The following is a 19,550-nucleotide window of genomic DNA, read 5'->3' on the forward strand; positions in this document are numbered from 1 at the left end:
AGAAAGAAAGAAAGAAAGAAAGAAAGAAAGAAATCCTCAGTGACAGATCAAAGTGAAGAATGTCTGGAATTTGTGGGAGGCAAATGAGACATCTATATAGAGAGAAGGTCAGAGCATGAGATGACTAATCTTACCTAAGGAAGAAACTCACTCTTTGTGAATAAATATACCAATATATATAGAAGCAAAAATATACCAGTATATATAGAAGCAAATTTATGATGGTATCTTTTAAAACAGGAAATTGTTGGAAAGCACATAACTATCTTCCATGAAAATAATGTATACCCACATTGTAATCCTTGATGCTATTTCATTTTATGCTTTTATGTATGCTAATTTTTTCCCTTAGGATAAACTTGAAAGAGACTTACTATGTCAAAGGATATAGATGTATTAATTGATTCAATATATTTTGTAATGGGCATGCCAGAAAGGTTTTGAAACATTTAATTGTTTGAATGATGTTTTAATAATTTATACTCCCACCAGCAGAGTATGAAAGTTCTTATTTCTTCATCCGTTGGACATGAGATAGCTTTTTTTTTTCCTACAACCTGATAGGTAAATATTGAATTTTCTTGGCTTTATAGTTTTTATTTCTTCAATTATTAATGGCTCTGAGCATTTAAAATGCTCACTGGCCATTTTATTTCTTCTTTACTGGTTACTTCTTCACGTCCCAAGGCCATTTTAGGGGATGCTTTTGGGTCTTTTTCATAATCTTTTTTGGAACTATTTATGTCTTCACATTATATGTGTTGCAAATACTTTAAGCAGTTTTTGTTTGCATTTAATTGATTATTTCCTTTGTTTTATGCGATGCTCTAATTTTTAGGTAATTGCATTGATCAGTTTTTTACTTTTGGTTTCTGCTTTCGGTGTCATGCCTGGAAAGATTTTCTCCACCATGATGTCATATGAAGTAAACACGTATTTTCTCCTACCATTAGTATGGCTTCTTTTCTTTATATATAATTCTCTTAACCTGATGAAATTTGTAATGGTAAAAAGGAGGAATCTAACTTTTTCTTTCCAAATAGCCAGTTTTCCCAATTACCATTCATTGGGTTATCTTTGGATCACATTCTAAGTTTTTCAGCATGCTTCTGTTTCAGAACTGTCTGTTTGTACACTCAGTACCACATTGTTCAGATATTAAAGTTCTAAACTACCCTAATACATGATAGATACTAGCCACACTGTATCACTCATTTTTTGTGTGTTTTAGTACTTTTTATCCAGTTATAGGAAGAAACCAAAATATCAGAAAATAACAATCAAAAGGTCTTGGTGTTAAAGAACTAGCTCTTGTCAGAAGGAGAAGCCAAAGTATCAGAGATTTTTTTTTGGATGATTTCAAAAAGGGTAAAGCTTATCTAGCAGAAGAATCCAATTCTGATTCAACTTCGGATTCTCCAGACGCTGTTGATCCAGTTAATCCTATAACAACTGCCACTTCAACAGATTTGGAAGGCAATTTGATAGCCTACATAAAGCTGCCTTGTAATACCCAGGACCAAAATAACTACTGGCTGGCAAGACGTTCAATTAAAATAGGTAACATTCATACAAATGATGCAGAGTTGGACATAAGGTACTCAAACCTTATATTTTGTGACCAGTGGTAATGAGCTATTTCCATCTAAAAAAAAAGCAGTGTACCGCTAGTGACCATATGGTACCTAATGTGTAAGGAGGCCCAGGCCCGTACTTGGGGATTCACCATCATTGCCCTTGCTGTTTGTTCAGAGTGAAATCTTTGGCACAGGTAGGAGAAGTGGACTTTCAAAACATATTTGAGACCAAGACTCTACTAGGAGCTTAAGGAACTAAAGAGACCTATTCTACCCTAATCCCAAAGGTGGGCATATTTATTGTTTGCTATGGATTCACCTTCTCATAACCTTTTCATTAAAACCGATTCCCAGTATAGATAACATAGCATAATTTTCAAACTAAAATTAGTTAGTAAAATGCTAACTTTATGACTTTTCAATGCAAAAGCAATAAGATTAAATCTGAAATCACGCCGGTGAATAGATTTAATCTAACTTTACACAAGAGCTGAAGACCCCATTAGGAGAACTCTAACCGACTCTAAGTTCAGGCTCTACTTGAATATGTCTAGAGTCAGGAAGCTCATACTTTTCTAAGGGAGCCCATTCTGCTCATTTTATTAGGTCAAAATATCTCTTCCTGTAACATCTGGGGTTCTGTGTTCTAGAGCCCTCATAGCACACATCTACCCTCTCTTTGACAAGTCAGCTCTTCAAATGTTTGAAAAGAGCAAGTGCCGGAAGGATTTCCAAGCTGTAACCACTGCTCCCATGGTGCTATTCTCAGAACTTGTCATGTTTCCTTTCTGGTTTATCAGAATCTAGGGCTCTGAACCAAATGCAAATTCTGAGTCAGATTCAATCAACATAGAGTATAGTGAGATGAATCATTTTAAAAATCGGATATATTTCTCAATGCATTCCCAGTGCGTAGCACAGAGCTCAGTTAGTATGTAATAGGTGCTTATTAAATATTTGAAGGCATAAGTGAATTAATGAGACACTTTAGATCCTTTTTATGATCATTTTAACCAAAAAATATGTTGTGTTTTCTTAACAGAATGAAATTCTTTTGCACATAGGCCTGTATTCCTTGAAATGTGTCAGAAAAATCTTCCTAGAACAGCTTAAATAAATTTAACCTGTTTAAATTTTGTTTAGGTAGCTTCAAGTGTTATACAGACTTTATTTTTATTTTGTGTATAGTTCTAGGACCCAGAGCAGGGGTTTGGTTTGGGGCAGCTCCATGTATCTCACAAAGGAACATTTCCTGTGGAAAGTTCCTGCAACGTCCCAGCGCACAGACATTGGTCTTGTTTAGCATGCTGGGGCTAGAGGATGTGCGCCTCTTTGTTTAATGACCTGGCAGTTTGTTTCTCAGCCACGGGCTGCTTGTGTTAGTGTTCCTGCCGCTGCCAGAGGCGTTTCTGCTGAACCTGGCATCTGTTCGAGCACTTTCTCCAAAACCAAAAGCTAATTTAGGTTTTGTAGTGTAGGAAGGCCTGCTAGCTCTTTCCATTTCAGACTGTTTTTTTTTTTTTTGGCCCCAAATTGTCACTGTAATGAGGCCATTTAAAAAAAAATTTTTCCCCAAATGATTTATTTTTCCTAGTGAAGTTTTTCCTTCTGGAATCTGTCCTTGTACATCTGTGTTTGAGTTTTACTGGGAGTACTTTCTATTAATGCTACATGACTTCTCCAATTCTCGTCTGCCCTTTTCCCATCTCAACGTCTTGCTCTCATTTGTGTATATGGTTTCCTTTCTCCATAACTGATAATTGGGTCTCTACCTTACACTGACTCAGAACTACTCAAGCAGCACATTGTGGACTGTTCTAGGGTGAGAAGAGACCCTTCCCCAGGAAGGGAAGATGAATTAGCTGCAATATAAAGTAACAATGACAGTCTCAAAATTTCTATATGGAGAAGTTTAGGGGTGATAATCTGGTTGAAAGAATTGGAGGAAAAGTATGTCTGCGGGTTTATGTTGAAGCTGTATTTGCATTAAAGCAGAGAGGAGAGAGAGCAATGGAGGGGAGTGGCAGAGGAAGAGGGAGAGAGAAAATCTTAAGGAGACCTCCAGCTGAGCAGGGAGCCGTACATGGGGCTCGATCTCACCACCCTGAGATCGTGACCTGAGCCAAAATCAAAAGTCAGGCACTTAACTGACTGAGCCACCCAGGTAGCCNTATGGAGAGGGATCTAGACTTACTGATGGTGCTTCCTTAGCATTAACTTGGCATGAAGGATTGTACTCGTTCAAAATTCGGTAAAAACATTTCATAATAATACAATTAATAATTTGCAAGTAAGCTGCTTGTTAGGAGGTAAATCCTGTGATGGAGTTTTGTGAGGTGTGTGTATGCATGTGTGCATTGTATCCATTCAGGGGACATCATTTCTTCTACCCAAATAGGGTGTGTGTGTTTCTATGTTTTTCTCTACATAGAGACCTGCTGACCTACTACGTCACAGGCGTGCACGTAGCTAGTGGTGCTGTGAGTACACTCGGTGATGCTACAGGCTGGGTTCAGGTACACACTGCTCTAAAGAAGGGCCAGGCCTTTGGCAAGGTGAACTTTCCTCCAGTTTGAATGGCTATGAATTCTAGCCCCACCACTAATGTGCTATCTGACTGAATAAATTATCTTCCTGAATATACTTTCTTGACCATAAAGTAAGAGATTTTTAATTTTTCAAGTATTTGTCTTGTGGGAGAGATTTCAAATAATAGAGGTGAAAAAGATTTGTAAATAAGAGTAAATAAGAGCTATTTGTGTGCTAGTTTTATTAATTAAGGTTGGCGGTGCTCCTTGGGTGATGATCCAACATTGCTTTCCCCAAGGCAGAGGCCATGATGACACTATTAGAGAATCAAAAGTTGATGCCCTGTAGGGACTTGCCCTGGAAGCCAGAGGGAGAACGGCTTCTCCCTACTGCGGACTTCCACTTCTATTTACTTCCACTCTTATATAGTGAACACCGTAGTGATAGCAGAAATGCTATCACAAATGGGAAGCTTCCTTAAAAAGCCCACAAGGTCACTCATTAGGATCTTATCACTTGGAGTGAAATAAAGAAAAAAAAGTGTTAATTTTAACACATCTTAATTGAAGCATGCTATACTTCTTTTGTGTGTGAATAATGTGAAATCTTGCACTGACCCCCAAAAGGAGACAGTCACATACAAGTATATGAAAAGTCGTGCCTCAAGTAGAGGGGAAAATGTCATTCTGATGTTCTATTTTTCCTTACATAAATACGATTATTCTATAGAAGAAGTACTTCCAACTTTGTCAGAATGGGGCTCTGTGAGTTTTCATGTAATGGAGTAGATTAGTAAACTTGAACTCAAAATGACATTGATAATATTAACCATAGATGGCATTTATTAGACTATGTATGGGGAAAGAGTAGCTTTACATATGCATGAAGTGATTTTAAAATAAACTTCCTTTTGGATGAATTTATTTCTCTCAAATGTAGGTATGTTAGACTGAGAAAGATTTGCATTTATTAGATTTGAGGAAGATTTGCATTATTTTTACTATGTACAGTTGAGTGTTTTACTTTTGCTCAAATGTGCAAAGGCAGAGTTCCCATCATGATCCCGCGCAGGTGGCCGTGGAACTTGGACGGGATCAGGGATGCAAGATAGGTTTGCTGGCCTCTGAGGTTCAGGTCAGGGACGCACTGAAGGAACAGATGGTCATGAGGGACCTCCTCGCATGAGGGGACGGACAAAACGGTAGTTGCATTCAAGAGGGGATGTCACATGCCAGAGAGATCCATCTATGGGTTCAAGGCAAGATACTAAGCATGTTGCTGAGAGCACCTTTAACAATTCTGCCAAATGGCCCTAGTTTTCAAAGAACTGTGTGCACACTGGTGATGTTTACTCTGGGGCATCTTGTATTTCAGCTAAATGAGGATGAGGTCTAGAAGGGGGGCTGTAATGCTGCCAGGTGAAGGCCTCTGGGGAAAATACAGACAAAATGAGAAAGAATGGCACAAAGGAGAAAGGGGGAGGGACATTAGATAATTTTATCCCTGAGCCAGCAGTTACCCCTTCCTTCTTTCTAGAAGACCACGTTATAATACTAAATCTCTGAACTGCTTTGGGGCTGTAGAGTGTAAACACTATGGAAAGATAGGTCCTCACTCCCATAATGGGCAGATTTAGGAATTGTACAACCTCACATTGTTCTCATTCTTATACAGTAAATGGGTAGATCCACATTAGGATTTTATAAAACATGAATATTCTCTGGAAGAAAGTCATGCCTCTTAAATGAGACAGCTTTGGAGTGAGTGCTATTTGTGGCACACTAACTATGGAACCAACCTTCTAAAAGTGATGATATTTAGAATATGTAAGATGGGGGTAGGTAAATGACAGCTTCTTTAATCAACAGAATTTTTTTTTAAGGATCAAATTAGCTAGCATGTATAAAAAATCTCCATATACAGTAAATACAAGTGTGATATATTATTATTTATGTGATTTTGAATTGCCATGCCACCACGCCCCACTAAATTAGAATCTGAAAGTGGTAATGCATCTCCCCTAAGCTTCTAATTAATTTCCATAACGTAGTTTACTTATAACATGCTCTAAAACAGCTAGGTAGCATCTGTCACATCCAATTTCCTCAAAGCCTTAAATATTCTATGTAAAAATACAAAATGCTATTCTAGGTTCCCCTGAGTTTGCCTTTCAACCTTCTTACTGTTTATGTATCCTGACAGTTGGATTAAGTCACATATGGGGCTGACCCAAGATGTAGTTACATCTAGTTTCTCTCTGTTCCACACAAACTGGTAGATGGTGCAGCACCTAGCCAAGTGTGTAGGAATTTCAGGTGGTGTTCCTTTCCTTAAGCACTCATGGCTCACTAGCATGCTTTTTTGTGTGTGGTGGGATTGGAAACATATACAGATATCTTTATCTAAATGAGATCAGCATGCCTGGTAGAATGCTCTACGATGTTATCGACTGCAACCATGAATGTCCAGCACACTACCTTCTATTAGAGCATGTGGAGCCAGGGGACATGAGGAAAGCATAGGAATAATAACTTAGTCAACTTTGCTTGAATACTGTGTATAAGGCACTGTCTTTTCCACAGCAGATATTATTCCCACCCATAAGAATCTCAAGAAGCAGGTATTACTATTATTTCTATTTTACAAGTGAGAAGTAGGAGGCTAATTTGTTTAAGTGATTTTCCCATGGTCAAGCTGCAAGGTGGGTACAGAACATCAATCATCTGACTCAGACTCATGTCCTTAACCATCACCTGTTTCAACTTTTTGCCCCTGGCCTTTAGACATTTGAATGTTTGACCCATTTGTCTAAGAGCATCTCTTTTTCATATGCCTGTGTCACCTAATCCCTTAGAGGAAAAAAAAATCCGGACATTAAGGAACTGGTTATCTACCATTTCCTGGTATAAATAGCCCACTAGAACATTAACCAAAATCAAGGTAAAACAAAGCTAAACAAAACAAAGAATCAGGCTGGAAATTTTAACCTTGAACTACTGATCAAAGCAGATACATTCTGTGTTTTAATATATTGTTTTATCCTGAAGGTTCTTCTTCCGAAAGAATTTTCATGAAGAGAGGTAAAGACAAGCAATTTTAAAACAAATGACACTATAAGACATAAGGTTTTCTGGGCAGAAAGCATATTTTTAGGAAAACCTTTCTGTATAATACATAAAATTCAATGTGGATCCTGATGTATTATATCTAACAATTTGCAATTAAGATGCTTAAAAGTAATTAACTATAATAATCTTTGAGTAGAAACAGTATAAAATAATGTTTAACTATAATAATCTTTGAGTAGAAACAGTATAAAATAATGTTTAAAATCATGAACTCTGGAGTCAGGCAACTTGGATTCAAATCCCAGATTTGCCACTGTTTGTGTGGCCTTGGACAATTCACTTAACCTGTCTAAACCCTTGTTTCTTCCTCTGTATAATGAAAATAATTATGTACTTCAGGAGTTTGGAGGAACAAGCTAAACATTTGTAAGGTTCTAAGCTCAGTTCCTGTATTGTAATAAGCAGGCAGTAAGTAATCACAATTATGTAAGTCTGTGATGCTTGAGGATTGGATATTTAGGATAAAGATCAGAATGAGTATCTTAGTCATATATATATATATATATATATTAGTTATTGCCATGAGTTTAGGTTTATTTCTTCAGGGATTATGCATAAGGTAAAAAGAACAGAGGATGAACCATTTAGGGTAGAAGAATAAGGAAGAAATAGCCCATGAGGAAGATCAAAGGATGGCAGCAGAAATAAAAAAATAGAAGCATAGGAAAGGGGGAATGCATTAGGATACTGAAATAACCAAATATATGAGGATGTTTATTATAGGAATTGGCTCATGTGATTCTGGAGGTCAGCAATTCCCACAGTCGGCCGTCTGCAAGCTGTAGAAACAGGAAAGCTGGTGGTGTCATTCAGTTTGAGCTCAAGGACCTGATAACCAGGGAAGCCAATATTATAAGTCTGATTCCAAAGACCTGCTCATCTGGGGGCTGATGGCATAAATACTGATTTGAGTCAGAAGGCTTGAGAATTAAAAATGGTGATGGCTAAGACCAGGACAAGAGAGATGTCCCAGCTCAAGCAAAAAGAACAAATTAGCCCTTCCTCTACCTTTCTGTTCTATTCAGGTCTTCAGTGGATTGGATGATACCTGCCTATATGAATGAAGATGATCTTTACTCAGTCTACTGATTTGAAAGCTAATCTCTTCTGGAAACACCTTCATAGACCCAGAAATAATGCTTTACCAGCTATCCCTTAACCCAATCAAGTTGACAGATAAAATTAACCTTCACAGTCCACCCCTTGTCAACTTGGCATCCATATTTGTCAAATTATACCATACTTAATCTCCAAATAAAGATAATTAACAAGGTCGTAATTCTGTCTAACACGAGACAGTTCTTCTGCATACAACTGAAAATGCACTAATCCTTTCCTCAGAAAGAAGGTAAAGTCTTTTAGTGGTGTTTATTCTTCCCCTGATATCCCCAAACTTAAATACTTTGATGTAAAATTAACAATACTTAAATACTGAAAAAATGTGAATACATCTTATGTTACATTGTGAAGAAAACAAAGACTGCTTTAATATACATATATATACCCACAGATATATTCAGAGCAAAATAAGAAATATTCATGACAATTACAGTCCTTAATTCTGTAACTGGTCATGTGGTCTTAGCTGGTGTTTATAACCACCTTCTTCTACTGCCCATTCTGTATTCCCTTTGCCTTTAGTAAGCACCTTAACTGGTCACAGTTTTTCACCTGACAGGGTGATTCAAATCTTCATTCTTGAGGGGCCTAGACCATTAATACTCCTGCCTGGATTGGGTTGTTGTAGTTTCCATTGACCTTAGTCACAGAGATGGTAATACTAGGAGATGACCTATGTTCCAGACATACTCTTCTCTATTTCCATTGTGGAGTAGCAGTCCAATTTCTCCTCGGTAGTCAGGATCGGTATCCCCAGCCAACACTACAATTGCCTTCTTTGCCTATTGATTCAGTTGCTTTAGAAGCCCTAAGTGAATGGGTGGCAGGCTTAACTTGCAATTCAGTAGAATCATTGTGTTTCCTGGTAGAACTATTACTTTCTATGTAACTAAGACCTCTAGACCAGCAGAACATCAAGTGACAAAAACAGAAAATAAAAATTTTGCTGGTGGATTGTGCCACTTCCATTGCCACCTTGACTCATGGACCCCTGAATCCTGGCTATCAGAGAATCCACACCATACATTAGATACTGATTCAAAGCATAAAGAGCCCTCTGGAGAACCTTTCTCCAGCCCTGCAAGGAATTGTCATCTAGCTGGTACTGTAACTGAGTCTTCAAAAGGTGATTTTATCATTCTGTCAAGCCAATTGCTTCAGGATGGTAGAGACCATAGTAAGACCAATGAATCCCGCGAGTATGGTCCCATTTTCCACACTTCTTTTACTGTGAAGTGAGTTTTTGATCAGAAGCAGTGCTCTGTGGAATACTTAGAGGAAAATGAGATTCATGGCCCAAAGGAAGTTCAGTAGTCTAGTAAGGTGAGGAAAAAATATGGCCATTGACCGACAATTATATATATATTATGGGTAATTTACAAATTTTAGTTTATAGTAGATAGAAGTGACATTCCAAGTGTGAAGGACAAGTGTGCCCCTTAAAGGGGGAAAAAGGTTGGCAGCTAAAGGAAGGGTTTTCTGTTGCTGTTCTTAGTTGTTTTTGTTCTTTATGTAGGAAAAAGCATTTGCTGAATGCCAAAGGCCAGTATTAGTAACAAAATGGTTTAAAATATAAAGGAGAAAGTGAGTTATAATCATTGAAGGGAATGAAGGGCTAGGATACAGAGCCCAAGTTCATTCATGCATTCCTTTATTATTATTCTACCAACACAGCATTGGTCAGGCAGCAAAACAAGTACTGGATACACCTGGCAAACCAGACATATGTGACTCTCTTCTTCCTGAAGATTTCACTTGAGAGTTTGGATTTTATCCCAAGTCCAATGAGAAGGAGTCACTGAAGGAATTTAAGCAGAAAAATTGTGTGATTTGTTTCACAGCATTATTGGATCAATGGCTCAACAATACATAAGGAATAGAGTAACATGTTAAAATCATCCACAGGGAAGTAATCAGAAACATCAAAATGGTTCTGGGTGGCTCATGATCTAATAAGGAGAAAACCTGGGTTCTTTGCATTAGCTCTTCCATCTGCCTGGGACCTCCTTTCCCCCAGTATTTGCAAGGCTGGTTCCTTCTTGTGATTCATTTATCAGCTTAAACTTCACTCTGTTGGAGAAGCCTTTCTTAATGTCTCAATCTAAAATAGCCACCAAGTTGTTCCTTAATACCCAATCTTAGCTCTTTGTATACATTTATCTAGCTTTATATTTTTAGATACTTATTTTATTGATTCTCTTTCTATTTGGAATCTAAATTCCATGAGGGAAGGTTATTATGTGAATTTCACAACTCTGTCCCTGCATCTGGAATAGGGCCTGGCACATCAAGCAGTTGCCTAATGAATGGATATTATGAGTAAATACATAAAAGCATAATATAATGTAGCTGCTAAAACAGAGATGTACACCAAACACTAAGTAATACAGAAAAAGAAAATCTGCAGACTAAGTATCATTTGTGTATCAATAGACAAGGATCCCAGGATCTATCTTAAACTAGGGTTGTAAACAATAACTCACCACACTTCTAGTCAGTAATAGAGGTGGGATTTGAATTCCAGTTGAAGTGGGTCCAGAGTCAACACTCTTTACACCCCTCCATACTGCCTTTGCTTTCTTCCACGGGTGAAAACAGGGTGGTTTGTATTACCTTCTTATAGACAAAAGGAACATATTTCTCTAGTTATTAATATAGAAGACAGTTTAATGTGATCAGCCCTGAAATGAGACAGACCTATGTTTGAAGCCCGACTCAGCTGCCTACCAGCTGTGTGGCCTAGCCAACTCATTTAACTCCTCTGTGCCTTTCATTTCTTCACAGCCATTGTAAGGATTAAATGAGATGATACATATCATGTATCTAATGCAGACCCTCACCAATAGTAAACAGTTCATATATTTTTAATTATAATAGTCTCATTAACATGGGTACTATTGTTATGACTCACTTGAAAGAAGAGCTACAGCTCTAAGAAAAGAAACTAGGCTAACCATCTAGATTCTTCTGTCTTTGTTACAGAAAGCTTGGAACTTGAAGGCAGCAGCATCTGAAAATTGCTTGTCTGAGTCTTAAAGAGCTAGGTTTGTATTATATCACAGCACTTGTCACTTGCACCAAGGATGTCCGTGATTAAGTATGAGTGAGATGCTTAGACTAAGTATGACAGGAATCAGGAGTAGGGAAAGAATTCTGTGAACCAGAGTAGGGTCTTTCTAGGCTGGGCACAGCAGAAGCGGAGTAATGGAAGAGGTAAAAATATAAGTTGTGTTCACAGAGTGGTAAGCAGAGAGGTTTGGCTACAGTGGAGGGATTGTGCTAGGGAGCTGATGTTATTGACATGGAGCTCAGACAAGACCTAGGTCAGATCTAGGTATGAGAACATTGTCTTGTCAGAAACCAAATGTATCTATAATCACGTTACCTGCTTTGAGGAGTTTTCTTTCGAGGAAAGTAGTCATTCTACAGTCAGGAGTTATATGTGATTTTTCTTAGCTTTGCTTAAATATATTTTGGAAACATGCCATTTAAAACATATTAGCCACCTCATAATCAACAGAGTGTTCTGTCCACACCCCAAAGTTATCCTGATGTTCCTCTCCCGTGCTTGTTTTAATGAGCTCTTTTTATCTTTTAAAACCTATAGACCTTCCCTAACACCATCTGAAAGCCTTTAACTTGTTGCATTTTTACCCAAGAATCTTGCCTCCTATACCCTTGTGTCAGGAATCATACATAACTATTTTCAGTCCGCTATGATTTGCAATCACAAAAGATAGTACATGACCTTAATGTCCATAAGTAAGGGCGTCAAGTCAAATGTGATATGGTTATGTAATAGAAAACTATTCAATAGTAAAATAAGGCTAAATGAATCTGAAGGATTTCAAAAACAGTTTTAAAGTTTAGAAAGCAACGTCCCAAGTTATGTCTAGAGTACGATAGCATTTGTATAAATTTGAAAATTCACGCAAAACAACAATCAAGCCATTTATGGAGACATAAAAGCATTAAAACATGGATTAGGAAGATATATATCAAATTCATGGTAATAGTTGTGTCTGGAGGAGGTGTGGGACTTGGGACTGGGGAATAGCTCAAGGAGGGCTCAATGTTAACCAAAACACTTTATTTCTTTTATAAAATAAACTATGTAAAAAGTGACAAAATATGAGCATTTGTTCATCCAGGGAGGATTTACATGTAGGTTGTTGTATTTTTCTCTGTAGTTTTCTGTATTTTTTTCCATCCTATCAAGAACAAACATTAAAGATAAAAATGATCATTAAGAAATAGATTAGAATGCAAAATCTCTCACTGTCTACCATGTAAGACCACTTTTGTTGTTCTCGATCCCTCATCAACAGACTTTATATTTTGAAAGATTTTGTTTGACAAGTTATATTTATTTAGCATAATTCATATCCTTATTTTCTTTTAAAAAATGTAATTGCCAATAAGAGCTTATCTTCAGTCTGAGAAAAACATTCATGGAGGTATATGACATGGTGACCGTCATTTTGCCCCGATTTGTACTTGCATGAGTGTTGTGAGGTTGTTGATGAAGGGGCTGGTGGGGAACCTGGGGGCCTGTCCAGCTCCTACTGTCCAGGCAGCACTGCTGCTCCTCGCTCTTCATTAACCAGTTGATGAATCTTGTAAAGGGATTACACACCTCATCTTATCACAAAATCGTCTATTTTCAAGGTTAATGTTATAATCCTGACTGTGCCGTGCAATGAAGTTTAGAGTTTATTGGGGGCTGTGTGGGAATTTATTCTGATAACTATAATGAAGAGTTCAAGAATTAATTGAGGATATGTAAGGCTATATCTCTAGCTATAATATGCAGTGTATCAGGAGATATTATATAATATAACATATCCACGGATTGGAAGAATTGCCTTGGGAACGCCATAGGTATAATATCACTCCAGCCAAAGCAAAGCAATTTGACTTTTTAGTCAGCCTATATAATCTCATTTGGGGCAAATACCTGATTACTGTTTTAATTTTTGTAATGTTTAAAGTAATTTGAAGATTTTCAGTAATAGCCTTGTGAGCCCCTACGAAGTAAGGGATTTCACATTGGGGACAACTCTCATGGGAATCCAATTAATTTTTTTTAAACAAGGAAAAAATTTCCTTTTATCTCTAGAAAAGTTCAATCCCTTCATAAGTATGACTACTTCTTCATTCAGTACAAATTTAGGAGTTCTATGGAAAAGCATTAAATCACAAAAAGGCAAATTTTGGCATGAGAAAATAGATTTTAGGGCACATGAAGATGTGCCATTTTTGTGAAAGAAAGACTGAGTCTGGGGTTGAAAATCCATTAAAATGATAAGGTCTGAATTTGGGGTAAGTATTGATATCACCATGGTAAAACTAGAAAGGTAGACCAAGAGAGCTGAGGCCATAGTTTCTCACAGAAATTCTAAACTGACTAAAGGAAACCATTACTATTTGCAAGACACCTTGGCTTATCCATTATTCCTATCTGGTAAATACTTGGCAATGCATGGGATGGCTACCATTAATGCTGGCTGAGAGGAGAGAACATTCGTGTTAGCATTGAGATACCGTGCCATATTTCAGAGGTAATTTTGGTCATCAGACCCAGGCCAAATATCGCCAGTTGAGAAAGATTGTTTAATGCACTTTCGGGGGAAGGGGACCTGTAAGCCTCCAAATTCTCTCAGGGCTCCTCCAACAGTTATTACTTCAGTTCGATTTCTTTGTGTGACTCCAGAAGGCTGGAGTGAAAATCTGCTTGCTAATGACAACTCATTTAGTTGAATGACAGTTGCTTGATGCTCACAGGGAACGAAGCAAGCATTGCCTGGTGCGTGCTATACCCTCTTTTAACAGCTTTGTTGCCAGAAGATATTTACTACTGTGAGTGCTGGAATTAAGTGTGAACTATTAATGAAGGGAAATATCTCACTACAAGATAATAGACTAAAAAAGTGCGAGAGAGAAGAAGAAAACTCTGAGAAATAATACAATGCTTCACTCTGGTCTACTAGGTGAATTGATTGCTGCAACATTCAAATCTATGGGGTACCAATGCCATAGGGGTTTGGGGCCACAGACACAGCAACATAGATCCTTATTTACATTCGTTTGAGAAGCCATAGGATTACTTGTCATAGAAATATGGCTCTTTTAGGCTGTCAATCTGTGTGCATGCGTGCTCTTACATACAATAACATTTGTACAATTCAGAATGTAGGTAGCCATAAGTCCGGATTCTGAATAGCTTTATGTAAACTTTAAGAAAATTGCAAACATGGATTCTATAATACCGTTTTGGCTACCATATTCAACTGATTTTCTTTGATGAGATTTTATAGATTACTTTGATATCCTATTTCTTGAACCCATCAAAACAGGACCGGAGATGAAAGGATAGTGACTACTGACATTTCTGCTGCTCTGCTTGGCTCATCAAAGTGATTTGATCTGTACACAGAACTCCGTTTTGTTTGGCTGCTTGAGAGATAAGTATTACAGGACTTTTATAAAATGTTAAAAATTGTTATTCAAATTTTATATCTCAGGGAAGAGTGATTTGTTCAGGAATTTACATTTTGGTTGAAAAAATGTTGCTTCTCTTTTAGACCTCAGATTCCTTTTTGTAGCAATGCACAGTTGGCTACATGAGCATAAACAAATGTGAAACCACATACTGGGAGACTCTACATTAAGAAAATGAAATAAATTCAATACGTCAGGAAATATCATTTTCTGTCACTCTCTGAAGGAAAGGGTAATGTATTTCTTTGTGCCTGAGTCCTCTCAGCATAAAAGACCTAGAATACATCTTTGTGCTGTTCGTTATGTCTCTCCTCTGAGCCTTCATTCATAAACCTGAGAAAGTTAGGTGATTTCACTGCCTTATATTGCCCTATTCTCATTTACTCTAGGACAAGGTGTTTTTTAAAATCCTTAAAACCAGTGATTTGGTATGGTCCCTTACTAACAATCTCACAGTTTCCTTTTCGGGAAATACCAAAGAAATCTTCCTGCTTTCTGTGTCCTGGTTGGAGACCTTTGCTGGATTAATTCCTTTATTAAGAATGAAAACCTTGAGGGAACCAAGTAGGTAGAGTGTCAGTGGCTATGGTATTCCTTAAAGAAAGATAACTCACCTTTGATCTCCTGTTAGGAAGTGATGTCTTCTCTCAAAGCGAAACCTGGTTATCTGTTACCTCTGTTTGATAACCCTTCTTAGAGACCATGGGGCTCTAGCACATCCTTCTGCGCCCTAGTTACATGGGCAAATAATGAGGATAGGTATGTAAAGATGACTCCATTGGCTCCCTGTTCCCACAGGCTGCTCCCACTTATTCTTTTTTAATAAAAATTATGTATACATGTATAGGTTTGAGCTGTGTGGGTCCACTTATATCCTGCTTTTTTCTAGTGTAGTGCTGTAAATTTATTTTCTCTTCCTTAGATTTTCTCTTCTCTAGTTTACCTTATTGTCAGAATACAGTACATAATACATAACAGAATATGTGTTAATTGACTATGTTATCAGTAAGGCTTCTGGTCAACAGTAGGTTATATTAGTAGTTACATTTTAGGTAAGTTAAAAATTATGCATAGATTTTCAACTATGTGGGGGGTCTGTGCCCCTAACCCTCATGTTGCTCAAAAGTCAATTGTATATATAAACTGTATAACATGATGATTAATATATATATGTAGAAGTGATTATCATGCTAATTAATATATCATTTTCTTAAATAGCTACCATTATTTAAATTGAGGTATAATTGACATAAGATTATATTACTTTCAGTGTACAACATAATAGTTTGATATTTGTATACATTGCAAAATAATCATTATAGTAATTCTAATTAAAATCTGTCCCTATACGTAGTTGCAAAAAAATGTGTTTTCTTGTGATGAGAACTTTTAAGATTTACTCTATGAAATGCAGTATTATTAAGTATAGTCACCATGCTATATATTACATCCCCATGACTTATTTATTTTGTAGCAGGAAGTCTGTGCCTTTTGATCCACTATACCCATTTTACCCACACATGCCCCCGGCCTCTGCTCTAGAAACCTTCAATCTGTTCTCAGTATCTGTCAGCTTGTTTGCTCATTTTGCTTTTTTTTTTTAGATTCCACATATAAATGAGATCATATAGTATTTGTCTTTCTCTGATTTATTTCACTTAGTGTAATGCCCTCAGTGTCCATCTGTTTTGTCACAAATGGCAAGATTTCACTCTTTTTTATGGCTGAATAATATTTCATTACACACACTCACACAATATCTTCTTTAACCATTTATCCATCGAAAGACACTAAAGTTGTTTTCATATCTTGGCTATTGCAAATAACACTGCAATGAACATGGGAGTGCATAAATCTTTTCAAATTAGTGTTTCTTTTTTCTTCAGATAAATACCTAGAAGTAGAACCACTGGATCATATGGTAGTTCTATTTTAATTTTTTGAGTAATCTCCATACTGTTTTCCATACTGGCTATGCCAATTTATACTCCCACCAACAGTGTACAAGGGCTCCCTTTTCCCTACATGTTCACCAACACTTGCTATTTCTTATCTTTTTGATAACAGTCATTCTAATCGGTGTGAGGTGATATTTCATTGCAGTTTTGATTTGTATTTCCCTGATTAGTGATGTTGAGCATCTTTTCTTTGACCATTGGCCATCTACATGTCTTCTTTGGAAAAAAAAATTTATTCAGATCTTGGGGCCATTTTGAAATCAGATTGGTTATTTTTTGTTTTGTTTTTGTTTTTGCTAAGATGTGTGAATTTTTTAATTTATCTTGGATACTAGCCTCTTACATATGATTTGTAAATACCTTTTCCCTTTGATAGGTTGCTTTCTCATTTTGTTGATGGTTTCCTTTGCTGTGCAGAAGCTTTTTAGTTTGATTTGACCTCAATTATTTTTCGCTTTTTTTTTTTTTTTTTTTGCTCTTTGTGTCAGATCCAAAATTCATCACCAACACTGATGTCAAGAAGCTTACTGCCTAGGGGCGCCTGGGTGGCACAGCGGTTAAGTCTGACTTCAGCTCAGGGCGTGATCCCAGCATTATGGGATCGAGCCCCACATCAGGCTCCTCCGCTGGGAGCCTGCTTCTTCCTCTCCCACTCCCCCTGCTTGTGTTCCCTCTCTCGCTGGCTGTCTCTATTCTGTCAAATGAATAAATAAAATCTTTTTTTAAAAAAAAAAGAAGCTTACTGCCTATATTTTTTTCTAGGAGTTTTATGCCTTCAGGTTTTACAGTCAAGTCTTTAATCCATTTAAGTTAATTTTTTGTGTATGGTAAAAGATAGTGGTTCAGTTTCATTCATTTGCATGTGACTGTCCAGTTTTCCCAACACCATTTATTAAAGTGACTGTCATTTTCTCCATTGTATATTTGTGATTCCTTTCTCACAAATTAGTTGTCTGTATATGCATGGGCTTATATCTGGGCTGTCTATTCCAGTCCTTTGATCTATGTATCTGTTTTTGTGCCAGTACGATACTGTTCTGCTTATTACAGCTTTATTAATATAATTTGAAATCTGAGTTCCATAGTTATCGTGTGTGCGTGTGTGTGATAGGATCATCTGAAATCTACTCCCAAATTCCCAATATTCTTTGTTTAAAGAATTGTCTTGTCTATCCTTAAATGCCTACTCAATGTTTAGATTTTAGTTTTTGTTACTTTTTTAGAAAAGCCTTCACCAATCTCCAATCTAAGTTAATTTTTTTGAGAATTATACTTTTATTTTTTTTTAATTTTTTTTAAGATTTTATTTATTTATTTGACAGAGATAGAGACAGCCAGTGAGAGAGGGAACACAAGCAGGGGGAGTGGGAGAGGAAGAAGCAGCCTCATAGCGGAGGAGCCTGATGTGGGGCTCAATCCCCTAACGCAGGGATCACTCCCTGAGCCGAAGGCAGACGCTTAACCGCTGTGCCACCCAGGCGCCCCGAGAATTATACTTTTATAGTATCATGATATTTTTCTTTCCTATGTAACACTTTCTTCAGCTTTCAGTTCTTTTATTTGTGCTTCTGTTAGTTGACCCTGAGCTCAATGAGACTAGGGATTGTGTTTGTTTTCATTATTGTCTCAGGTATATAGTGTCTTTCCTCGTACTTAAATAAATACATAATAAAATGTTGAATAAATATGTACATGAACTGGCAAAAGACTTGGTAAACTAAAAATTTCTACCAACTATCAGTACTTTCAAATTGTATTCATAAAAAATGAAATAACTTTAGCTTTAATGTCTTATAACTTATAATAATCTTATAAGTGATGATTTTGTCTGCAAAAGAAGACCCTTTGATGCTTTATTATATATTTAAAAGGAAGGTATAAGGACGAATAGTTCTCAAAACAATTATAATATGGCCATCTCATTTTCTTAAAGAAGCATATTTTAAAAAAAAGACTTAGAATTGAATTGGTTGAGTTTTCCTACTCATCACATAAGTGTTTAACTAGCTCTTCAATTTACATTGGATGAGTAAACACTGGCATAATGGGAGAAGTTTGCATAATGGAAACTGCTCCGATATCCAACCAGCTGTGCCAAGATTCAATTTTACTTAATTAACGTCAGCATACATATCAAGTGCATGCAGTGGAGAGCAAGGGGTTGCCTGGTAAGGAATGTGGGGCTATGTCTTGGGGCATATGAGGTGACTTAGCTCTCAGGAAACTGTTTACTAGGGTGAGTGACAAAAGTGACTCCCCTTACTAGCTTAGAATCTTTTTAAAGGGAGGTGTCTTTTGCTTCTTCCCTACATACATCATTTCTGATGCACACCTTATGCTCCAGCCACACTGAATTTCTTATCTTAACTTAAACACAGGCCCTATCACATCCCTTGCTTGTGTACCTACCTCTCCCCATCCTACTTTTCCTTTCCTCCTAGGTGAAACAAGATAGGAATTTGGTCTTTGAAGAGTCAATGTAGCCAAACTTCTTTAGTGTTGCTTGACAGTATTTTGTGTGTGTGTTCTTTTGGGTAGACATTCCATTTTATTCATCTTCGTATTATATGTATCTGTGTATGTATCTTCGTCAGCATTCATATTGGGTAGCTGCTGCTTGCATTAAAAAATAGTCCTTTCCTATCTCCCTGTGTTCTATGCCCCTTCCCCTCTGAAGCTAACCGTTTTGTTCATGCTCTTTCTACTGCCCCCATCTGTCTCTCTCCCAAGGAAATTAT

Source organism: Ailuropoda melanoleuca, chromosome 1, assembly GCF_002007445.2.
Source record: "Ailuropoda melanoleuca isolate Jingjing chromosome 1, ASM200744v2, whole genome shotgun sequence".
In the NCBI taxonomy this organism is placed as follows: Eukaryota; Metazoa; Chordata; class Mammalia; order Carnivora; family Ursidae; genus Ailuropoda; species Ailuropoda melanoleuca.